Raw genomic sequence first — 26,211 nt, forward strand, 5'->3', positions numbered from 1 at the left:
AATGCATGGTACAACTGACTAGGTGTCTGCCTACTAACTGACTGTAATAGTTTAGGCCTGCCTCCCTGAAATTACTGAGATTTCTGAAATGACATTATTGGCATATGTATCTAGATCATTCAGTCACATTATTATAGACAATCTTTCAGTTTTCTGCCACAGATGGCTAACGGCTTAGCGTGGCCCTGATTTTCATGTTTACCCTCCAAGGTCTAGCTTATCTTCAAGAACCCTAGGATATCTCCCTGGGGTTCTGTGTACTGATAATACTCCCCCAGTGTTTCTTCAAAAGAAGCAAAATTCCTGAAGACAGGGACATGCTTTGTTCCATCAACAAGGGGAGAGTTCCACGAATTGTTCGAGACCAAGTCTGGTGCCTCTAATTACTGTGCTTTCTCACGTGACGGCCTGAAGAGTCAGGCGCTAGCTTGCAGCTATGGGCGAGGGGTGGAGGAGTGTGTAGAAGCAGGCAGATGCGGAGGACTAGCCCACGCTTCGCGGTTGCCATAGAAACCTGACGTCAATATGGCGACCGTGACGACTTTTTAATAGAGACGGACGTGCCCTCGATAGAACAACAGGATTCCGCCTTCAGGTGTTTGGGGCTCTGCTGAAAGTGTGGGTCCTCGCGCTGGGGGCTGAACCGCCCTGAGGTGTGAGCAAAGGGATCCAGATCCAAGCTGATTCTTACCCGCGTTGGGAGTCGGTGCCATGGCTGTCTCGTAGGTAAAACCATTGGGATCTCGCCCGGCCCCAGTTAGTGTGGTTTCTGCTCGAGGGGGTGTCCTGTGGATGCTTTCCTTTAAAGACAGGGGCGCAGGAGGTAAGACAAATAACGACCCTGAGCCCCAGCTTTCCCGCTGTAAAATGGGAATGAGAAAGCTTCACCCACAGGATCGCTGAGAACAGTGATACACATGAGCAAGCCCATGGCCCGGTGGTTACTGTGGGATCATGAATGTCTGTGTGAATTCAGGCCACTTCTCACTCCTTTTCACCTTTGATGTTGGAGGATAAACTAGGAAAGGAGGAGAAAAAGGCTCTGTGAGAAGCCTATTAAAACGTGGTGGTTACGATCACGATGCAGTTTGTATCAGTGTCATTGCCACTAACCCAGTGCCTGGCATGGTGCTGAGCACATACTTAGGCCAGTAAATCATAGTGATTGCTGGATCTGTCTCTCCCTGTGCAGCTCTTCATGCAACTCATATCAGGTGCTTGAAGAAGGCAGGTTCTGAGGATCTGTGTCCTGATGGCTGTAGAAGCTTCTACTCCAGATTCAAGGGCAGCAGTCCTCAGGAGACCCCAACAGAAGTTCCACTCTCCTGGTGGAAATTGATGCCTGGCTCAAGTGAGTGCATAGATCTGAACAAAAGCATGATGTGGAATAGCTCTTGTGAGGTTCACAAACTAGTCTAAAAATAGAGAGCTATTTTGATCTCATCATGGCAGAAGAGGTTTAACAGGTGGAATTTTATTCCTTCAGTGTCTACAGGCTGTGTAGTAATTCCTGAGGTTCATCTTAGAGAAGCCTTTTTTTTTTTTGCTGAAAAATAATTGTCTAGTTGGTGAAGGAAGTTGCTCTTTTTTTTCAAAAAATTTTTAAAGATTTTATTTATTTATTTGACAGAGAAAGCGAGCACAAGCAGGGGGAGTGGGAGAAGCAGGCTTCCCGTGGAGCAGGGAGCCCAATGCGGGGCTCGATCCCAGGATCCTGGGATCGTGACCTGAGCCGAAGGCAGACGCTTAACGAATGAGCCACCCAGGCGCCCTTTTTTTCAAATTTTTATTTAAATTCTAGTTGTTAACATATAGTGTAGTATTGATTTCAGGAATAGAATTTAGAATTTAATTCATCACTTAGATACAACACCCAGTGCTCATCACAAGTGCCCTCCTTAATATCCTTCACCCATATAGCCCATCCCCCACCCACCTCCGTCCAACAACCCTCAGTTTGTTCTCTATCATTAAGAGTCTCTTATGGTTTGCTTCCCTCTCTTTTTTTCCCTTCCCCTATGCTCATCTCTTTTGTTTCTTAAATTCCACATATGAGTGAAATCATATGGTATTTGTCTTTCTCTCACTGACTTATTTCGCTCAGCATAGGACACGGTAGCTCCATCCATGTCATTGCAAATGGCAAGATTTCATTCTTTTTGATGGCTGAGCAATATTCCATTGTATATACGCGCCACATTTTCTTTATCCGTTCATCAGTTGATGGACACTTGGTTTCTTTCCATAGTTTGGCTATTGTTGATAATGCTGCTATAAACATTGGGGTGCATGTATCCCTTCGAATCAGTATTTTTGTAGCCTTTGGATAAATACCTAGAGTGCTATTGCTGGATCTCAGGGTTAGTTCGATTTTTAACATCTTGAGGAACCTCCATACTGTTTTCCAGAGTTTGCATTCCCACCAAGAGTGTAAGAGGGTTCCCCTTTTTCTGCATCCTCACCAACATCTGTTGTTTCCTGTGTTGTTAATTTTAGCCATTCTGACTGATGTGAAGTGATAGCTCATTGTAGTTTTGAGTTGCATTTTCCTGATGATGAGTGATGTTGAGCATCTTTTCTTTTTTTTTTTTTTTAAAGATTTTTATTTATTTATTTGAGAGAGAGAGAATGAGAGAGAGCACACGAGAGGGGGGAGGGTCAGAGGGAGAAGCAGACTCCCTGCCAAGCAGGGAGCCCGATGCGGGACTCGATCCAGGGACTCCAGGATCATGACCTGAGCCGAAGGCAGTCGCTTAACCAACTGAGCCACCCAGGCGCCCCGAGCATCTTTTCATGTGTGTGTTGGCCATCTGAATGTCTTCTTTGGAAAAATGTTTATTCATGTCTTTTGCCCATTTCTTAACTGGATTATTTGTTTTTTGGGTATTGAATTTGATAAGTTCTTTATAGATTTTGGATACTAACCCTTTATCCAATATGTCATTTGCAAATATCTTCTTCCATTCTGCAGGCTGCCTTTTAGTTTTGTTGATTGTTTCCTTCACTTTAGCTTTTTATCTTGATGAAGTCCTATTCATTTTTGCTCTTGTTTCCCTTGCCTCTGGAGATGTGTCTAGTAAGAAGTTGCTACAGCCAAAGTCAAAGAGGTTGCTGTCTGTGTCCTCCTCTAGGATTTTGATAATTTTCTGTCTTACATTTAGGTCTTTCATCCATTTTGAACTTATTTTTGTGCATGGTGTAAGAAAGTGGTCTAGTTTCATTCTTCTGCATGTAGCTGTCCAGTTTTCCCAACAGCATTTGTTGAAGAGATTTTTTCCATTGGATATTCTTTCTTGCTTTGTCAAAGATTAGTTGACCATATAGTTATAGGTCGAAGTTGATCTTTAACATGCATTTGCAATAAATATAAACATTTTTCTCATCATATAAATAATAATTGGTAATTCCCATGTACCTCATCGATAGGTGTGGAAATGTGCAGTTGTTAGATCTTCATAGCAATTTGACATTGTAATATAGATTTTTTTCCCCCGGAGGCTATAGTTTTTTTCCCATTATGTAATGACATTTTTTAATGGGCCAGAAGCCAGAAATTTTCCAGGTGTTTAAAATGTCAGTGACTAGAACATAATATTTTATTTTTTTGTGTGTGTTTTGTTTTTGAGAGAGAGAGTGCAAACGGGGGAGGGGCAAGAGGGAGAGAAAGAATCTTAAGCAGGCTCCACCCCTAGGACAGAGCCTGACATGGGGCTCAATCTCATGACCCTGAGATCATGACCTGAGCCGAAATCAAGAGTTGTATGCTTAACAGACCGAGCCACCCAGGTGACCCTGTTTTGTTTTTTAAGTAGGCTCCAAACCCAATGGTGGGGCTTGAACTCACCACCCTAAGATCAAGAGTTGCATGCTCCACCAACTGAGCCAGCCGGGAGCTCCTAGAAATTAATATTTTAAAAATTATTTGTTACTCTAGAGTTTGCCCTATTATAATGATATGCAGCCATGCCACGTTCCCTAAAATAACCCGTTACTCTTAGATATCATTATGATCTTTATTTTTTTTAAAGATTTTATTTATTTATTTGACAGAGAGATACACAGCGAGAGAGGGAACACAAGCAGGGGGAGTGGGAGTGGGAGAGGGAGAAGCAGGCTTCCCGCCGAGCAGGGAGCCCGATGTGGGGCTCGATCCCAGGACCCGGGGACCATGACCTGAGCCGAAGGCAGATGCCCAACGACTGAGCCACCAGGCGCCCCAATCATTCTCCTAATATATACTCTTTTCTGTATTTTGGGAGGAAATGGACATCAACTTTCCCTAAATATTTGGATATATTTCATTGGAAGTGATTATTTCTCTTTTGGTTCTATGTACCATGGACCAATTTGACAAGACATAGTGTGGATCTTTTAATACTGTAAGAACATAATGGTGGGAATCTTTCATCTAATTAATTGCATCACAGAATTATGAATATATAAATATTCTACAAATAATTCAGGTATGATTAACATGCAATATACTATACATATTTAAAACTTTTGCTTTTAATAAGTTTTAATATGTATGTACCTGTAAATCCAATACTACAGTCAAGATAATGAACATATCCGTCACCTTAAAAAGCTTCTTCATACCCCATTGTAGTGCCCCATCCATCTCTCTCCAGTATTTCTGTCCTTGTTACTCTACCCCATTCCTAGACAACCACTGATCTTCTGTCACTATGGATTAATTTTTTTCCCTATAATTTTATATGAATGGAATCATATATTGTGTATTCTTTTTTGCCAATCTTCTTTCCTTCAACCAAATTATTTCTAGATTTATCCATTTGTTACATGTGTTAATATTTCCTTCTTTTTTGTTGCCTAATATTCTGCTTTATGGATATACCACAATTTGTTCTATCTGTTGACCTGGTAATGGATATTTGGATTATTTTCAGTCTTATAAATAAAGCTGCTATGAATATTTGGGTATAAGTCTTTGCTTGGACATATGTTTTCTTTCTCTAATACTGAGGTGTATTTACTTAAAGAATTTGTAAAATTAACTTTGTAGGAGTGCTAAACTGTTTTTCCAACATGGTTGCACAATGTTTCATTGTCACCAGCAGTGTATGAGAGTTCCATCCTCCACAACTCTGTCAGGACTTGGTATGGTCACTGTTTTTATTTTAGCCATTCTCAGAGGGATGTAGTGGGATTACATTTCCCTAATGACTAATGATGTTCAGCATCTTTTCATTTGCTCATTTGACATTTGTATTCCTTCTTTGGTGGAGCATCTTTTCAAATCTTTTGCCCACTTATTTACTGGAGTGTCTGTTTTCTTTCTTTTTTTTTTTTAAAGATCTTATTTATTTTTCAGAGAGAGAGAGAAAGAGAGAGAGAGACAACATACAAGCAGGGGGAGTGGCAGGCAGAGGGAGAAGCAGGCTTCCTGCTGAGCAAGGAGCCCAATGCGGGACTCAATCCCAGGACCCTGGTATCATGACCTGAGCCAAAGGAAGACGCTTAACTGACTGAGCCACCCAGGTGTCCCTGGAGTGTCTGTTTTCTTATTGATTTTGCAAGGTTTTTTATTCTGGATACAAGTCCTTTATCAGATATAAGATTTGCAAATATTTCCTTGCAGTCAGAAGCTTGTCTTTTAATTCTCTCAACAGTGTCTTTGAAAGAACAGAAGTTTTTGATTTTGAGGATTTCGGGTTTTTAATTTTTCATTTATGGTTTTGATTTTGCTTTTGATGTCATATCTAGGAAATCTTCACCTAACCTAAGGCCACAAGAATTTTTTCTTGTGTTTTCTTCAAGAAGTTTTATAGTTTTACCTCTTGTACTTTTGTTAGTGATTCATTTTGAGTTGATGTTTGCATATGGTACAATATATGGATCACCATTTATGTTTGTGTATATGGATACATACTTGTCCCAGAACCATTTGTTGAAAAGACTGTCCTTTCTTCACTGAATTGCCTTTGTAGGTTTGTCGAAAACCAGTTATCTATATATGTGTGGGTATTTGTGGACTCTTCATTTTGTTCCTTTGATATACATTTCTACCTTTGTCCCAAAATCAATCATATTGATTACTGTAGATTCATAATGAGTCTAGAAATAAGGTAGTGCTTATTTTCCAACTTTCTTCTTTTTCAAAGTTATTTTCATAGTCTAGGCCCTTTGCATTTCCACATGAGTTTTAGAAAAAGCCTGTCAATTTCTTCTAAAAAAAAGTATGCTAGGATTTTTTTAGAATTGCATCAAATCTATAGATCACCATGGGGAGAATAGACATCTTTTTTTTTTTTTTTTAAAGATTTTATTTATTTATTTGACAGAGACACAGCAAGAGAGGGAACACAAGCAGGGGGAGTGGGAGAGGGAGAAGCAGGCTTCCCATGGAGCAGGGAGCCCGATATGGGGCTCGATCCCAGGACCCTGGGATCATGACCTGAGCTGAAGGCAGATGCTTAATGACTGAGCCACCCAGGGGCCCCAAGAATAGACATCTTAATGATACTGAGTCTTCTGACCCTTGAAGATGGTATATCCCTCCTTTTTTTAGGCCTTGTTTAATTTGTCTCAGCAATGTTTTACACTGTTCAGAGTGTAGTCCTTACACATCTTTGGACATAGCTGTGCTACATAGATTACCTCTGTGTAGTTCATACTTTCTGATGCTGTTGTCAGTGGCAGTATATTTTAAACAAATTTTGCCTATCCCCTCATCCCTCTCCCCTCTGGCAACTACCAGTTTTTTTTCTCTGTATTTATGGGTCTGTTTCTGCTTCTTTTGTTTGTTTGGTCATTTGTTTTGTTTTTTTACATTCCACATATAAGTGAAATCATTTGGTATTTGTCTTTCTCTGACTTATTTCGCTTAGCATAATATTCTGTAGGTCCATCCGTGTTTTGACAAATGGCGAGATCTCATTCTTTTTTATGGCCAAGTAATATTCCATCGAGTGTGTGTTTTTTGTGTGTTTCTGTATACCACATCTTCTTTTTTTTTAGTATATGTGCTGCCAAAGCGAGCACTGTATACCACATCTTCTTTATCCATTTATCTATCAATGGATACTTAGGTTGCTTTCATATCTTGGCTATTGTAAATAATCCTGCAGTAAACATAGGAATGCATATCTTTTTGAATTAGTATTTTCATTTGGGGGTATAAATACCCAGTAGTGGAATTCCTGGATTGTATGGCAGTTCTGTTTTTAATTTTTTGAGGAGCCTCCTTACAATTTTCCACAGTGGCTGCACCAATTTACATTCTGACCAACAGTGCACAAAGGTTCCCTTTTCTCCAGATCCTTGTCAGCGCTTGTTATTTCTTGTCTTTTTGATACTAGGCATTCTGATGGATGTGAGGTGATACTGCGTTGTGGTTTTGATTTGCATTTCCCTGATGATTAATGACTTTAAGTATCTTTTGATGTGTCTGTTGGCTGTCTGTATGTCTTCTTTGGAAAAATGTCTTTTCAGGTCCTCTGCCTGTTTTTTAATTGAATTATGTGTTTTTGGTTGGTTTTTTTTTGCTGTTGAGTTGTATAAGTTCTTATATATATTTTGGATATCAACCCCATATCAGATATATTATTTGCAAATATCTCCTTCCATTCAGTAGGTTGTCTCAATGGTAATTTTTTTTAAAGATTTTATTTATTCATTTGAGAGAGTGAGAGAGAGATCGCAAGAAAGCACAAGCCAGAGGGAGGAGCAGAGGGAGAGGAAGAAGCAGACTCCCCACTGAGCAGGGAGCCAAACGCGGGGGGGCTTGCTGTCAGGACCCCAGGATCATGATGATGTGAGCCTAAGGCAGGTGCTTACCTGACTGAGCCACCCAGGTGCCCCTCAATGGTAATATATTTTTTAAAGACTTTATTTATTTATCTGTCAGAGAGAGAAAGAGAGCACAAGCAGAGGGAGAGGCAGGCTCCCCGCTGAGCAAGGAGCCTGATGTAGGAGTTGATCCCAGGACCCTGGGATCATGACCTGAGCCGAAGGCAGATGCTTAACGGACTGAGCCACCCAGGCACCCCAGTGGTAATATTTTTATTTACTTTTCAAGTATTATATTTTCACTGCACTGTCAATATTCAAATGTTGCCAGGAATCTTTTCAGTTGAAAGCACAAGTTACTCTGAGATGGAGAGGATACTTGATGCTTAGCACCTGTATTAGCCAGGGTTATCCAGAGGAATAGAACGAATAGCATATTTATATATAGACAGAGATTTATTTTAAGGAATTGACTCATGAGATTGTGGAGGCTTGGCAGGTCCAAAATCTGATAGGGGAGATTGGCAGGCTGGAGACTCCGGAATGAGTTACAGTTGGAGTCTGAAGGCTGTCGGCTAGAGAAACATGAGATGCTGATGTTGTGGATAAATTCCAAAGACAAGTCTCCTGGCAGAATTCCCTCTGGCTCAGGGGAGATCAGCCCTTTATGCTATTCAGGCCTTCAAGTGATTGAATGAGGACCACCCACCTTATGGCTGGCTGCTTTACTGAAAGACTACCCATTTAAATATATATCTCATTCAAAAGTTGTCTTACAGAAACAACCTGAATGATGTTTGATCAAATATTTGGTCACAGTGGCCCTGCGAAGTTGATGCATAAAATTTATCACCATAATATTCATTTGCCTAGATTTCCATATTAGCTTTTAGATATTATTGACAAAGTACTTAATCTAGGGAGAAAAATGTTCCAGAGAAAATTCTATAGGTCATCTCCAGAAAAATAGTCACTAAAATGAAATAGATAAGTAGCGTTCAGCCTTATATGTGTGGTTAAAATTGAATTGTGGTGTTTTCCTTCTTTATCCCCAAATAAATCCACCTCGATGAATTCCTGGGATCTTGGGTGGTAAGAAAAAGAGGGAGAGCATATGTATAACTCTGTGTATGTGTGTGCACGTGCGCATGTGTGCGTGTGCATGTGTGTATGTGTGTATTGTTGAAGCTGGAAGGAGTATTTCTTGTGAGGAATATGTGTGGTGAGTTACTGTGAGTTATGTCAGTCCTCCTCAGTTCCTAGCACATGTTAGGAGACAAATCAGGATGGTTGCTATATGCTTTTTCCCAGGTTTCCTTGGCCAGCATGGTTACCATGGTGACTCAATGACTGCTGTGGGACTTGGTACAGCCTGAAAATCTATTTATGATTCTTGCTTGAATCACTCATTACTATGATCGTTATGAAGTGTTGCTTTTATAATTCTGTCATTCCTTCTAGATTTATTAATTGATGTTCAAATGTTGGGTAGAGCTTCCCACTCTCCCCTATGGTTTATTTATTTGTTCATTCATTTATTTAACTACTATGACTCATAGATTCCTATTTTGCTGAAAGGGTTACCACCTAACATTATAATTATTTATTTTGTTCGTCACATTGTCACAGAATTGGCCAGTGTTTGCCCCTTCAGGTTGGCTTCTCTGTCCATTTGTCACCTCCCTAGAATTCTTTGAGCATGGACTTTGGTCTGTGAGCTTGAATATCTCCCAGTCTGTAGAAAGGAAGTAATGATGTCCCTCAGAGCATTGCTTAGAGGATTTAAAGTAAAAAAGTCTGAAAATAACAACGTACAGCATGGGACATCTAGTAGGCCCTCAAAATGTTAGTTCCTCTTCCCAATTTTGCCTCCTTCATTCTGTCAAGGCAGTGTTTCTGACATGAACATCATAGCATGAGTACCGGAGACAATACTTGGACATGGAGCAGCAAGCAGGGATGAGCCCACATTTCCATGATGTGAGAGCTTCGGTGTCACTGCTGTGTGCGGAAGGGGGCTGTGGGATGGAGCTAGGGAAGAGGCACAGCATCATTGGACAGCTTCCAGTGACCTGAGTGGGGACAGGCAAGCACATGCTCACCCATTGCCCCTGTGTTTCATGTGCTCTCCCTTTCTCTCACTTTCCTCTCTATTCCATGTGCTGTCTGTCAGGTGTTGTCGGCCTGATCCACCCATTATTAAATTTCCAATCCACTTTTTAACTCAGGTTTTTTGTAGCTTCTTAAAGGTAATTGCCTAGATTTACATTTCTTTAACAGCTGTAAGGAGTGATGTTTTAATTCTATAATTTCTTCATTTATTAGTTAGAATTCTTCTATGAAACAAACTTCCTCTCAACAACTACATGGTTACACTGAGGTATGGTCCACACAGAAGGGAAGGATGAATGCTTATTTCTTTTTCACTACTTCCACATTTTTTTTTACAAGAGAACAAATGTATGCCTTTATTTATTTACTTTTCATTAAGTTTAAATCCTTGAGAAGTACAGCATCACACAGATTCTGTGGCCAATGGCTTTAGCCGGAAGGTTGCTTTGGAATTTGGCACGAACCATGCCACTGTTGCCATGAGCACGAGTTACTTTTCCCCAGATTACTCTGGTTTTGTTTGGTTTGCCACCAGGAGTCACTGTGTTGTTCTTTGCTTTGTACACATAAGCACATCTCTTGCCTAGATAGAATTCCGTTTCATCTTGAGCATAAACACCTTCGATTTTAAGAGCTGTGTGTTCCCTCTGGTCCCGGAGACCCTGCTTATAGCCAGCAAAAATGGCCTTGGACCACAGCCTTCCAGACATTATTTGGCGTTTTAGGAGTCCTGTTCCCAGCAGGCCTCCACAGGCTCCAAGATGGCAGAAAGAGCTATTTCCACTTTTTAGAATAAAGAGTTGTTTCGCCTGGATCCTCCAAAGATGAACTGTGAGTTTGTTTTGTGTGTTGTTTTTCTTTAAGTATGTCATCATGAGCTCTAGATGTTTATATACTTGAGGTTGTGATCTATTGCAGCCATTAATGTTTTTGATGTTCAATTGGTCTATCTTAGGCCTGTGGGAGTCCATTTGGGTTGGCTTTTGTGTCTTTGATATCCTTTCTGGCATGAGCTGTTTGGTCCAGCTCATCTGGTACAATCCCTACTCAGCCCTGGAATCAGCTATTTCTTCAAGGAAGCCTGGTTCTTTTAGGGGGAAATATTTTTTTAGAGGATTCAGTCTGGGAACTAGAGATGCTCATTGCTACTGTGTTGGTCACTGTTGATTGTCCTTTCTACTACCTGGAGCCTGTAAATATGTATTATATTTTTTATGGGAATATACATCATCTCCTTCTATCCTGGGCTTATAGGTTCCTCTGTCACCTTATAGGTAATAATTTTTATCAGTTGTGTTTTAACCTTCCAATTTTAAAACATACAATAATTTACAATATATATATTAGTTTTCTCTCCTGTTCATTTGTAAAAGGTGGCATATTCTACACCAGTGCTCTGTAATAAAAATTTCTGCAGAAATGAAAATGTTCTGTATCTGTGCTATCCAACTTGGTAGTCACTAGCTACATGTGGGTGTTCGGCATCTAAAATGTGGCTACTGCAACTGAGGAACTGAATTTTTGATTTCATTTAATATAACTAATTTAAATTTAGGGGCGCCTGGGTGGCTCAGTTGGTTAAATGTCCAACTCTTGGTTTTGGCTCAGGTCATGATCTCAGGGTCCTGGGACCAAACCCTGGGTCCAGTGGGGAGTCTGCTTTCCCTCTCTCTCCCTCTGCCCTCCCCCTGCTCTTGCTCTTTCTCTCTAAAATAAATAAATCTTAAAAAGATAAATTTAAATGGTTCTGTGTGTCTATGACTATCATATTGGACAGAAACAGTTCTATACATTTTTCTGTACCTTGCTTTTTTCACTGAACAATATAGTCAAAGCAGTACAGAGAGGGAGTCCTCATTGCTTTTCTTTTTTTTCTCATTGCTTTTTAAGCTGCATAGTACACCAGGATGTAGATGTGCCATAGCTTATTCATCTAACCCCCTATTGGTGGACAGCTGTCTTGTTTCTAGTTTTCTGCTGTTACGAAGTTTTCTTTAAGGAATGACCTTGTACTTATACCTTTTCATTTTTTGTATTATTGCTTTAGGATAGATTCTTAAAAGAGAGATTACTGGTTCCAAGAGGAAATACATATGTAATTTTATTAGATAGCATCAAATCCCATCCACAGGGTTTGAACCATTTCATATTACCTTCAGTGATGCATGGGAATGCTGATTTCTTCACAGACTGGTGAGAAGAAGTAGTTATTTTTTTCTTTGAATGTCTTATTATGAGTTAGGCTGAGCAATTTTTACATGTTTAAGGCACTTTTTTTTTTTTTGGTGAAAAACGTGTTTGTATGTATTGCCCCTTTTTCTTTCCTGGTGTTTTTTGGGAGTATTTTTGTCTTCATTTTTTTTCATAACTCTGTATATTATGGATATAACCATTTGTGATGTAAGTTGTAAATATTTTTCCCAATCTGTAATTTTTCATTTTGCTTTGCTTTTTTTTTGGATTTTGCCATGTAATTTTTAAATGAAATTAAATACATAACTCTTTCCCTAATTGCTTCTAGATTTTTAGGCATAGCTGAAAAGTTTCCTCCGCCTCCAGGTTATAGCGGGATTCCAGTGAGTGTGCTTCTGTGGACAGGAGAGAGATGAGAGAAGTGAACCATATTGGGGTGTCAGGCATAGGAGGAACAGTTGGGGAGGTGACCATATTGTGAGAAATCTGTGAAAACCATGTCATTAAGTCAGGAGAATTAGATGGTGGTCAGGATCCTGGTCTTGGGCTTGTCTTGAGAACTCAGTCTCTCTTCTTTCTCCTGTGGATGTGAGTCCAGACCCACACAACTGGGAGATGAGGTCTTTTATGAAGTGGAAATTCCACGTCACCTTAGATGGATCCCTCACAGGTCTAAATGAGAGGACCATCCTCCTAGTGATAAGGAGAAACACAAAATCATTTCCAAAATCTTCCACATAACTTGGCCACAGACTAAAGAGAAAGTAAAACCTTTAGTTTACAACCATGAGAGAACCAAGACTGAAACCACACAATTGTTACCTTGTCCTTCACTCTCTTTCTGGGAATAAGGTCTCCTCAGGAGAAGGTCATAGCCTCTTAGTGCTATTCAAGATGATGGAGGTGTGTGTTACAAGTTGCCTTTTCCCAGGGTATAGCATCTCCCTGCTCAATCACCTTATTTCCTGCTTAGATGCTGGGTTTTCATCTTGACTCAGAGTCAGGGTTGGGCTAAAGTTGCTTGTAATGTCATACCTCACGATCCCTGGGTTTGACACTAATATTCACCTTGTGGCCTGTGGATATTTCTAGATCTCCAGTCTAGATATCAAGAGAGGGAAGATGTGGATGCAGATGTGGAATTGGATGGACAGTGTCTGTCACACAGCAGACATCTGATTCACATTTAGTAAACATGAGATGTAGATATAAAGGCATGAGTAGGATATAAAATGATGCATGTCCTTTCATTGTTTTTATATAAATGTTTTTCGAGGAGCATTGGGATCACAACACAGTTACTGATTTTGTAATCTGCTGTGAAGGAAACATCTATGTTTCTGTTTCTAAAAATTATGTCTTTTCATTGGGAAAAAATAAGCTGTAGAAAATGAAGAAAGATACTTCTAAGTAGATGCATGTGATCCTGTAGTTGGTCATCTGTAAAATGGGCAAGTTGGTACTTACCTCACAGAGCTGCTGTGAGGAGAAATGAAGAAACCAACAGGAAGTATCTGATATGTAATACTGTAAAACTTTGACACATATATATATCATCTCTCCTGTGTTCTCTCCCCAACAGAGGAGATGACTTTACCATGAACAACTCATAGAACCCACTGGGATTTGAAGGAGCATGGAAGCAAATATATATGTTACAAGTATATATCCGGTATGTATTCTCTTTCAGAGCTTCTAAAATAGACACACCCATTTTCTCACTTTACATGCTATAGCAGAATTGGCAGATAGGATATTATTTTCAGGCATTTTTTTAAAAATCAGCTTTGTTTAGTCTTAGAGTTCCCAGGGTCCAGCTAGCCCCAAACATTGTCAGGTGTCTCCTGAACCTGAAACATCTTCCTTTTTCCCAGGCCTAATTTTCTGGCTTTTATTCACACTGTTACTCATTTAGGCCTGTACATCTGGAACCTGATCTGGGCCATCCTGGTGAGAGATGACAGTGACTGCAGGGAGTTCATTTTCTTGTGTCCAGACTAACATCCACATCCCTACGTTCATTGAGGGTTAGAGGTGTTTTAATCCACGTGTGTTGGTTGCCCTGGGCCCTGGGCTGAAGGAGCCTGTGACTAAACTTCCCCCTGAAACCCGCTGTTGAAGCATCTCACTTCTGGAAGCTGTGGGCTGAGAGCACTGAGCAATCTCCTGCTCCCTCCCAAATTCCCTCCACTGTAGGTTCCCTGCTTAGCTAAGTGGGAGGTTTGACCCATGAGCCTGCTTTCAGTTCAAGGGGCTTTATTTAGAGAGAAGAGAAAGAAGCATGCTGTGAAACTACTTTCCTCTCATGACCTTTACTAAGTCCTGGGGAATGGAGACATCGGAGGACTTCTCCAGTGTAAGATTTATTTGAGCAGCATGCTTGCCCTTCCCCTAGGCATCTGCGGTGTCCCTGACACTGTCGTGTAGATTCAAAAATTAGTCTGAGACCAACTAGTGCATAATTCCCTTGGTTTAGTGATGTTCCCCATTCTGATGCTGAGCCACTCTCCTATGGGGAGGTCTAGGGAAATTTATTCATTCTTATTATTTTTCACCTTCAAAACCAAGACACTTTTATGGTAGTTAAAAATGGATACTGCTCAAAAGGAAAAAAAATCATTAAATACCCTTGAAAGTCTATTTCCCATGGATAAGCACTGTGATCATTTGTATATTTTTTTTTCAGAAATTTTACCATACATGTATAATCATGCATTTTTAAGATTAGCAATGACATGACCATCTACTTATAGTTTTGTAAATTACTTTTTTATGATAAACACCATATTATTAAAGTCAATTCAAGCCAATCAGTATAAGTCCACATAATAATAAAAGTGGCCCTAAAATCTCTACTGATCCATTCTGGCATGATAATAATGATAAGAAAGGTCAATATTGCTACTGACCCCTTTTGTGCCCCGTGCTATTGTACGTGATAAACCTGTACTTAATCATCACCGCAGCCTATGAGGAGGAGCTGCTGTTGCCTGACTTTAAACATCAGGGAACTGAGGCGAAGTGAGGGCAGGGCTAGCAGGTCACAAGACCAAGATTTGAACAGATTCGGTGTGGCTGCTGAGGCCCTACATTTAACCAGTGTGCATTGACCCTCAGTCTTACTGTCGATTACATTTAAAGGGCCACTGAAGTCACACTACATGCCATATACTCTAGGCAGGTTTTCTTTTTCTTTTCTTTTTTTTTTTTATTAAGTTCAATTAGCCAACCTGTAGTACATCATTAGTTTTTGACGTAGTGTTCAATGATTCATTAGTTGTGTAACACCCAGTGCCCATCAGATCACGTGCCCTCCTTAATTAGGCAGGTTTTGTTACTTACTCACTGGGACAGCTCTGTGACAAAGGTCTGGTGAGTCCCATTTCACGGGTGACCAAGCTCAGACTGACAGAGCCTACCTAAGTTACCTCTCTAGATCAGTGACAGGATGGGATGAGGTTCCATCCCTTGCCCTCCCTGGAGGACACAGAACAGCCTCCCTTGCAGAAGATGGGCTTCCAGGGCTAGAGAACTGATTAGATCAGCTCTACTATTGTGGCCCTACAGGTACTCACTAAGCAACCCCTCTGGTTGATGAAGATAACAGAGGAGATGAAATCTCACCCTATGTGCTAAGAGACCTGGGTATCAGGCCACATGTGTTGGCTGATCCTCGAAGTGCTGACTTAGGCTGGGGGCAGAAGCACAGATCAGATAGGTGATCTAGAGGGAAGGGAAGCAATATGTACAGAGCTACTTTAAGCAAATGTATTTTATATTTAATTTCCTTTAATCTTAATAGTATTCAAAATACACATTATTCAAATCAGGGTACTGACTTTAAGGGACTTCAAATGAATTAGGCAAACAACTTATTTTCTTAGGATCAACAGCTAACTGTGGTATTATTTTAAAGTTTTTCACCTTTTGTCTTGAATCCTCCTGGGCTCTGAATGACTAAACCCTAGGGGCTGCCTCTATGTGTTACTTAATTTTTAGAATTGTGTGCTACGTAGTTTTTGTCACAATAGTTTTGAAATTTAAAACATATTCTAAATGGAAAATATACTAAGAATTGTGTGTAAACATGGGAGAAATCATTTGCAAACTACAACTCATCTACTGGATTAGTGTCCATAGTTTGTGAAACACACTTAGTAACAAACAAAAATTGGCTTATAATTTAAACAGTAAATTCATGTAAAATTCTAAATGAACAATAAATATGTCAAAATGTCAAAATATGCCCAAACCACAAGCATTAATAAGATGCAAGTATAAATACTTAGATTCATATTGAGTGGAAAATATAATATGCAAAAGATGAGAAATGTGATTCCTTTTTTGGAAAAGACCCTGTTTGTGCATGTGTGTGTACGTGTGCAAGCATCTACTTTCATGTACCCTTCACCTAGAGGGACACATCTGGAGAGGAGGCACCATTCTATGACAACAGACCCCTTTGAGTCAGGTGGTAGGACCGCGGCTGGTGAGAAATGCGGGACAGTTTCAGTTTATAAATGTACTTTCATATGTTGTTTGAAATATAGTATTCAGGAAAAATAATTTGATGAAAATTTGAAAGCAGAATATACTTATAAACAGATTCAGAAAAGTAATGTACGGGCGCCTGGGTGGCTCAGTTGGTTAAGCGACTGCCTTCGGCTCAGGTCACGATCCTGGAGTCCCTGGATCGAGTCCCGCATCGGGCTCCCTGCTCGGCAGGGAGTCTGCTTCTCCCTCTGACCCTCCCCCCTCTCATGTGCTCTCTCTCATTCTCTCTCTCTCAAATAAATAAATAAAATCTTTAAAAAAAAAAAAAAAGAAAAGTAATGTACACATGTATTCATTACTTTGGAAAAGCATTTCGTTTTATTAAATTAAAAAAATGAAGTAGGAAAAAATAGAATTGAAAGAGTTTCTCCCTGTACCTGTGTGTGTTTATAGGTCTCTCTAGCTGTATCACCCCAAATACTCACATTCACAAGTGCATCTTTATCTTCAGTTCAAACCAAAGCTGGACAGCTAATCTCAGGTCTAGACAGCCCAGAAAATGATGGTGATACAGCTGGATGGCTGCGTAGGTTAAAAAAATTCCATTAAACTCTGGCTGAAACCATTAGATCGAGATTCAAACTTCCATCCCTTTCTTCCCCTTGCTGAGCCCCCAGGTTTGAGACTCTCAGAGCTGACATCCTGGATCTGGCTACCTGGTGGCATCCATCTCCATTTTTCTTTTTGCTTTTTTAAGGAAAGGAGTGCATTTAGCAAAGGGGAAGAAATATCAGATGGTTTATTTACTAAGACACACCACTTGGCTCAGTTAAGCATCTGCCTTCTGCTCAGGTCATGATCCCGGGGTCCTGGGATTGAGCCCCGCATCGGCCTCCTTGCTCAGTGGGGAGTCTGCTTCTCCTTCTCCCCCTGCTCATGCTCTCTATCTCTCTCTCAAATAAATAAATAAAATCTTTTAGGAAAATTCATATGAATACTAAAACAATTCCATCCACAGTTGACCCTAAATCTACTTCATGTTCATTGATGTATTTCTTCCCTCCTCAGTGTGGGTTGACATGTCTACACTGTAGAGGGTCTCTCCCAGAGAGCAGGGCATTCACCCTCCATTATCCCATCCTTGTAAGGCTGCCAGGCCTTCTTCCACCCCCTGTCATCTGTCCATGACACAGCACACAGCTGTCCAGAGCCTGCCCAGAGGCCCCATCCTCTCAGGTTCCTCCCTCCTGCCCCAGCTGCCTTTTCACGTGCTGCTTACTGCCAAGGCACGCTACTGCCACCTAGTGTTTCATCATCTGCAGGCCCTGGAGTATGTTTTTAGAATCTTTTACATCCATCAGTTTTCTCAGACAGAATTAGAATCATTTTTTTTTAAAGATTTTATTTATTTGACAGAGAGAGACACAGCGAGAGAGGGAACACAAGCAGGGGGAGTGGGAGAGGGAGCAGCGGACTCCCCGTGGAGCAGGGAGCCGGATGCGGGGCTCGATCCCAATCATGACCTGAGCCGAAGGCAGATGCCCAACGACTGAGCCACCCAGGCACCCCAGAATTAGAATCATTCTGAACATGGATTCAAAGGCTGTATTTTAAATGACGGTATTGTGGTTTTTTTTGCTCCTAGCTGACCTTTCTTTGTAGAGAAGTTTACTGATGGTGGTGAGTTGGTGCCATCTTGTGACAAAAACCTGAACTGCAGCTTGAACTTCGCGGAGCAGGAAGGTGGGAGGGAGGGGCTGTGGCCCCAAACCAACCAGAGCTTTCTGGAAGTCTGCGTGGAAAGGGGACATTTCCAAGGTATGGGGGTACTGAGGACCTTCGGGCAGAAAGTATAGCCTCTTGTGTTGAAGAAAAAGCTCTATGTGAGTGGAGGTAAAAGATCCTTTTAATTTTTATTTTATTGGCCCATGAATTGACAGAAAGATTAAAGTAACAATAGAAAATATGACATAGGCCCAATTACATTTAAAAAACTAGAATATGACTAAAGCAGCATTTCAAATCTGTGCAGATACAATGGATGATTAAGAAGTGGTATTGAGATAGCTAGATAACCAGAAGGTTAAAAAATAGATAGGGTCCCATTTCTCTATCTTGAAACAGCAGGATAAATTCCAAACGATTCTGAATGAAATATAAAAAAAATCCATACAAGTATTAGAAGAAAACATAGGTGAATTATTCTATAACCTGGATGGAGGAAAGTTTCCTCAATATGAATCAGTATCCAGGAGCATTAAGGAAAAAAATTGATATATTTGACAACATAAAAAAAAAACAATGACAACTCTGCATGGCGAAAACATGCTAGCCAATTAAAAACACTGGAAGAAACATTTGCAGCTAACATCTTTAACAAAGCATTGATATCCCTCCTATATAAATGCTTATCAATATAGAGGCATGAAAAAACAACAGCCCTATCAGAGACATGTAAGAAATTAACAGTTAACAGAAAACAAGTTGTCTTTAAATGTATGAAAAGTCTACAGCTTGCTTTAATTAAGAGAGATGCAATTAAAACTACACTAAGATATTATCTCTTAACTGTTAGATTGGCAAAGATCCAAATGTTTGTCAATATACTCAGTTGGTGAGAATGTGGAAAAACATGTCCTTTCACTCCCTGCTCACAGAGGTGCAAGATGGTATAATCACTGGAGTAGGCTTAGTAGTGGTCCCCAAAGATACTAGGTCCTAATCCCTGGAACCTATAAATATTGCTTATATGGAAAAGGTTCTTTGCAGATGTGATGAACTTGATGCTTTTAGATGTAATAATAAATATAGATATAGCTATTTACTCTGGCACTATCTGAATAGCAAAAGAATGGGAACAACCTAATGGGGGGTTATCCTGGATTATCAAAATGGGCCCTAAATGCAAACCCAACTGTCTTCATAAGAGAGAGACAAAGGGAGAGTTGACACAGACAGAAGAAGGGAAGGCAGTGTGACCAGGGATGCAGAGGTTGGAGTCATGCAGCTATAGCCAGAGAATGTTGGTAGATATCAAAAGCTGGAAGAAGCAGGGAAGCTTCCCTACAGTCTCCAGGAGTGAAGCACTGCTGATACCTTGATTTTGGCCCCATAAAACTAATTTTGGACTTTTAGCCTCCAGAACTGTGAGAGAATATTTCTATTTAATGACGCCAAGTATGTGGTAAATTTTGCAGTAACCATAGGGAACTAATATAATCATTATGGTGGGGAATTTGAAAATATCTTGCAATGTTATATATGGCCTTACTTTTTGACTCAGAAATCCGATTTCCAGAACTATCCTAAAGATATACTGGCAGTGACACAAAAATATTTTTGATATAGATATAATAATAAATACAGATACAGATATTCACTTTGGTACTCTTTAAATAGCAAAAGAATGGGAACAACTTAAATATTTTTCAATTGTGTAATGGATGAAGAAACTATCACACAGTCACACAAAGTGTACACTAAGTATGGTATAAAGAAGACTAATGAAAATCTCCACATAAGGCTGTGGAGGATCTCCAGAATATAATGTTAAGTGAAAAAGTCGGTGTATATGAAGATGTAAATAGCATGGTACTTTTTATCTAGGAAAGGGGGAATGCAAATGTAAAAATGTTTTACTTGTATTAAAAGTCAAAGGACTTCTCTTTTGGGGACCAGAAGGAGTAGATACACTTCTTCCTGTTACTCCTGCTAGGTGCAGCTGAAATCTCTGGATATTATATGGGCAACCAATACAAGACTCTGAAAGGTGGAGAGGAAAAAGGCAGACTGACTTGGGACTTTGGGACCCAACTAATGACACACAGTGAATTCTCTTGGTTGTATTTTGCCTCATATACACCAGATACACCATATACTCCAGACTGGGTGCTGGAGGAGTAGGGAACCAAAAAAATGCCAACCGGAAAAGACAAGAAGAGCCCCGAGAAAATCTTTTCTCTGGACAAAGAACCAGACAAGGGGAAACCTAGCAAGAAAGAAAGTTTTTAGACAACAACTGCTCTTACACCATAGAATTGAAGCATAGCTCTACGTCCACCATACCAGCAAAGGCTGAGTGGGGAGCATGGATTCCATGCCCACACGATTGTAATTAGGCATCCATCCTTACCCTTGGGGGATATGAGAGAAGAACTGCATGTAGAACAGTGACTTTCATCCCAGCCTGGGGGTAATGAGCACCCCTCTTCATGGTGACAGTGGAGATCATGCGGGAGCCTACCTTCCACCCACACTCAGTGGTCACGAGGTACCTTCTTTTCTTCTCTTGGAAGTTTCATGACCATCCAATGAGGAGGAGACCTCCTCCCCTCCACAGCATCAGGGGAGACCACATGGAAGGCAGTAAGGAAGTGTCTTCCCCACCTGCCAGGGTGGTGTCAATGGAGGCCTGGTGGGGCATCAAATCCTACTTCTACCAAGCAGTAACAAGGCACCCCTTCCCTTCCACTCCCATGCGTACCCACCTTCCCCATGTCAGTGGAGGCTGAGTAGGAACCTGAACTTTTATCTTTTTTGCCATCTGTCTCTGGTTAGGAACACATGCTTGGAATTGCAAGCATCCACGAAGGGAGGATAGTAATACCTCATAGTAAGTTTGTGGTAAAGAACTAAATCTAGTCAACAACATGAAGAACCTATCCCTAGGTCCTGCTTAACTAAATGCTACATAAATACTAGCTGTCTGTACCCCCCAGATCAGATAACTCAGGTAGCTCCTTTATCTGCTCCCTCAGATAGGGCCCCTGAACCTGGACACAGGTCAGAATCGCCTTGGAATCCTTTTCTAAACTCTCACCTGAAACTCTCTGGTTGGGGGAAATGGGACTTCCCATATCAAAGGCCTTTCAAGTTACTCAGCTGTCATAACATGGGCCTTAGACAACAGATATGCCCATTTGACATAACACTGTATGTGAGAGTCTATTTCCCCTCCATTCATCCAACACCAGGTGTTACCATCTTATGTCTTTATTGCTAATATGGTTGCTCATATCCCCAGACTTAACTCCATTGGAAGGGTGATCACAGGCAGCTAGTGGTGGTGGTCTGAAGAGTGAAGGTGTTTTGCTTTTGGCGAAAGGGGACCTAGCGTTGTATTAGGCACATAGTTACTCCAGTAAAACACATTGATTGCTGATTCTGTCTCTCCCTGTATAGCTCTTCATGGTGGTGGCCCAGCTCCTATCATGTGCCTGAAGGAGGCAGGTTCTGAGGTTCTGTGTCTGGATGGCTTCTACTCCAGCAGTCTTTAGGAGAGCCCATCACCTTACATCCCTGGTGGGATATGGTACCTGGCTGAAGTGAGTGCATAGATCTGAACAAAAGCATGTTGTGGAATAGCTCCGGTGAGGTTCACAAACTAGCCTAAAAGTAGAGAAGCTGCTTTGATCTCATCATGGGAGAAGAGGTTTAGCACGTGGAATTTTATTTCATCAGCAGCTATAGCCTGTGTAGTAGCCCTTGGGGCCCATCTTAGAGACACTTCTTTTTTTCCTGAAAAGCAATGAATCATCCAGTTTAGGAAGGAAACTTACTTGGTCTTTAACATACATTTGCAATAAATATACCTGAATTGTTCTCACCATATAAATAATAATCAGCAATTCCCATGTCTTTCAGATGGGTGTGGAAATGTGCAGTTATTAGATCTTCCTAGTAATATGACATTGTAACAGATTCTTCTCTGGTGCCCATGATTTTTTCCTATTATATAATGAAATTTTTTAAAAAGTCAGAAAATTTCCAAGTGTTAGTTAAAGATATCATTGACAAGAAATTATTATTGTTGTTATTGTTATTGTTATTATTATTATTTTAAAGATTTTTATCCACTTGTTCCAGAGAGAGAGAGCAAGGGGAGTGGCAGAGGGAGAGGGACAAGCAGACTCCTCACCGAATGCGGAGCCCAACGTGGGGCTTGATCCCAGGACCCCGAGACCAGGACCCCAGCTGAAACCAAGAGTCAGACACTCAACCGACTGAGCCACCCAGGTGCCCCTAGAACTTAATATAAAAAAGATAATTATTACTCCAGAGTTTTCCCGCTTATAATGATACTCAGCTACATTCCCTAAAATAACCAGTTACTCTTAAATGTCATTATGATTATTTTTCTAGAATAGAATATTTTTATTTCCATACTTTAGAAGGAAACAGACATCACTTTTCCCTAAATATTTGGATATATGTCATTAGAAATGATTATTTCTATTTTGGTTATATGCAGCATGGACCAATTTGATGAGACATAGTGTGGATCTGCTAATGCTACAAGAACACAATTGTGGGAATCTTTCACCTGATTTATTTAATTGCATTAGAGAATTATGAATATATAAATATATGTAAAATACTTTATTGATATATGACTGACATATAATACACTGCATATTTAAAGTATATGCTTTTTTTTAAGGTTTATTTATTTATTTGACAGAGACAAAGCGAGAGAAGGAACACAAGCAGGGGGAGTGGGAGAGGGAGAAGCAGGCTTCCCGCTGAGCAGGGAGCCCAATGCGGGGCTTGATCCCAGGACCCTGAGATCACAACCTGAGCCGAAGGCAGACGCTTAACAACTGAGCCACCCAGGCGCCCCAAAGTATATGCTTTGATAAGTTTTGATGTATGTATGTACCTGTGACTCCAATACTACAGTCAATCTAATGAACATACCCATCACCTTAAAAAACATTCTTTGTGCCCCTTGGTAATGCCCCCATCTACCTCTCTCCAGCCTCTTTCTCTCCACATCACCCCACCCCGTTCCCAGGCAACTACTGATCTTCAGTATGGGTTAGTTTTCTTTTCTTATAATTTTATGTGAATGGAATATACAGTGTATATTTTTTGTGTCTTGTTTCCTGCAACCTAATTATTTCTAGATTTATCCATTTGTTGCGTGTATGAATAGTTCCTTCTTTTTTTTTATGATTGACTAATATTCCATTATATGGGTATACCACAATTGTTCTGTCCATTGACCTGGTCATGGATATTTGGGTTGTTTCCAATTTGGGGCTCTTATAAATAAAGCTGCTACGAATATTTGTATATGAGTCTTCATTTGGACATATGTTCTCTTTCTCTAGGGTAAATACTTAGGAGTGCAATGGCTGGGACATAGAGTAGTTGTAAGATTGACATTTTAAGAAACTGCCAAACTGTTTTCCAAAGTGTTGGCACCATTTTTCATTGCAACTAGCAGTGTATGAGAGTTCCATCCTCCACAACCCTGCCAGGACTTGGTATGGTCAGTTTTTTTAATGTTGGCTATTCTTAGAGGGGTATAGTGGTATCTTGTAGGTTTTATTTACATTTCCCTAATGAATTTGAATATCTGAGAAAAGGTGTTTAACATCTTTTCATGTGCTTATTTAACATTTATGTATCTTTTTTAATGGAGTGTCTATTCAAATTTTTTGCCCATTTATTTGTTAGAGTAACTGTTTTCTTGTTATTGACCTTTGTGAGATGTTCTGTATTCTGGAAACAAGTCCTTTATCAGAGTTCTGATTGACAAATATTTTCTCCCAGTCAGTGGCTTGTCTTTTAATTCTCTCAACAGTGTCTTTGGAAGAGCAGAAAATTTTAACTTTGAGGAAGTCCAGTTTATTGATTTGTTTATTTATTAATTATAGTTTTGATTTTGCATCTATGAAATCTTCACCTAACCCAAGGTCACAAGGATTTTCTCCTTTGTTTTCTTTTAGAAGTTTTAGGTTTTATATTTAGGTCTGTGATCCATTTTGAGTTGACTTTTGTATATGGTATGATACATGGATCACTCTTTGTGCATATGGATGCTCACATGTCTCAGCTCCATTCATTGAAAAGGCTATCCTTTCTCCACTAAATTGCCTTTGCAGTTTTGTCAAAAATCAGTTGTTCATATAGGTGTGAACTCCGGGCTCTATTCTGTTCCTTTGATCTACTTACTGTCTACCTTGATGCCAATACCACAGTGTTTTGATTACTGAAGGTTATCATAACTCTTGAAATCAGGTAGTTTTGATCCTCCAACTTTGTTCTTTTCTAAAAAAATTTTTTTGAGAAGTTGACACACAATGTTACTTTAGTTTCAGGCATACAACATAGTGGTTCAGGAAGTTTATACATTATTCTGTGTTCATCACAAGTGTAGCTACCATCTGTCACCATACAACACTATTACAAAGCCATTGGCTGTATTTCCTGTGCTGTGCCTTTTATGCCCGTGACTTATTCATTCCATAGCTGGAAGCCTGTATCTCCCACTCCCCTTCACCCATTTTGTCCATCCCCCAGCCCCCTCCCCTCTGGCAACCATCAGTTTGTTCTCTGTATTTATAGGTCTGATTCTGCTTTTTGTTTATTCATTTGCTTTTTAGATTCCACATATGAGTGAAATCATATGGTATTTGTCAGTCTTAGTCTGACTTATTTCACTTAGCATAATACCCTCTGGGTCCATCCATGTTGTTGTAAATAGCACAATCAAATTTGTTCTTTTTCAAAGTTGTTTTTATAATCTAGATCCTTTGCATTTCAATATGAATTTTAGAATCAGCCTCTCAGTTTCTTAAAAAACAAAATGTGTGCTACAATTTTTATTAGGATTACACTTAATCTATAGATCATTTTGAGGAGAACAGACATCTTAACAATACTAGCGTTCTGACACATGAAGATGGTATGTCCCTCCGTTTAGTTAGATCTTTAATTTCTGTCAGCAGTGTTTCGTAGTGTTCAGTGTACCTACCTTACACATATGTGGAGAGATTATTCCTAAGTATTTTGTACTTTTTGGTCCTATCATGAATGACAGTATTTTTTTTTTTTTTAAAGATTTTATTTATTATTTATTTGACAGAGAGAGACACAGCGAGAGAGGGAACACAAGCAGGGAGAGTGGGAGAGAGAGAGAAGCAGGCTTCCCGCGGAGCAGGGAGCCCGATGCAGGGCTCGATCCCAGGACCCTGGGATCATGACCTGAGCCGAAGGCAGACGCCTAACGACTGAGCCACCCAGGTGCCCCATGACAGTATTTTTTAATTGCAATTTACACATATATTTTCACTAAATTGTCAGCAGCCAGAATGTCAAAAAATAGCCATTGAGGAATCTTTTTGGTTGAAAGTTCAGGCTATTTACTCTACAATGGAAAAAGTACTTGATGCATAACATGCATTTGTTTATATTTCTATATCAGCTTTTAGAGGTTATTGGCAATGTATTGAAACTAGGGAGAAAAATGTTCCAGAGACAAGTCTGCAGTTCATCTGAAAAAAAAAAAAATCCATCACTAAAATAGTTTAGTAGTTTTCAAGTTTATATGTGTGTTTAGGATTGAATCCATTGAATTGTAGTGTTTTTCTTTTTTTACTCCCCAGCTATTGCACTATAATGAATTCCTGGGATCTTGAGTTGGGGAGAGAAGAGGAAGAAGCATATATGAATGTGGGTACGTATGTATGCACGTATGTATGTATTGCTAAAGCTGCCAGGAATATATTGTCAGGAATACTTAAGGGGTGAATTACTGTGTGTATGTCAGTCCTGCTCAGTTCCTAGCACATGTTAGGAACCAAATCAGGGTGGTTGCTGTTTGATTTTTCCTAGCTTTCCTTGGCCAGTATGCTTACCATGGTGACTCAATGA

At 40.0% G+C, this 26,211-nt stretch overlaps 1 long non-coding RNA gene and 1 pseudogene across 2 annotated transcripts in view; one reads left to right on the forward strand and one right to left on the reverse strand.

Annotated features, from left to right (window-relative positions):
* Window positions 1-524: 524 nt before the first annotated feature.
* The window catches only part of LOC115942058 (uncharacterized), a 54,775-nt gene continuing 29,088 nt past the window's right edge, over window positions 525-26,211 (forward strand). The window contains exons 1-8 of one of the 2 annotated variants that reach the window (XR_014141239.1): window positions 525-726; window positions 1,193-1,351; window positions 13,640-13,729; window positions 18,197-18,369; window positions 21,733-21,875; window positions 22,417-22,566; window positions 23,012-25,581; window positions 25,944-26,014. This is a non-coding gene — a long non-coding RNA (uncharacterized LOC115942058). The remainder of the gene's footprint in view (window positions 727-1,192; window positions 1,352-13,639; window positions 13,730-18,196; window positions 18,370-21,732; window positions 21,876-22,416; window positions 22,567-23,011; window positions 25,582-25,943; window positions 26,015-26,211) is intronic. The other variant, XR_004076709.2, reaches the window with a different exon arrangement.
* LOC102734786 (large ribosomal subunit protein eL33 pseudogene) lies at window positions 10,230-10,619 on the reverse strand (annotated as a pseudogene).

Source organism: Leptonychotes weddellii, chromosome X (genome assembly GCF_054177405.1).
Source record: "Leptonychotes weddellii isolate Sample4059 chromosome X, ASM5417740v2, whole genome shotgun sequence".
NCBI lineage: Eukaryota > Metazoa > Chordata > Mammalia > Carnivora > Phocidae > Leptonychotes > Leptonychotes weddellii.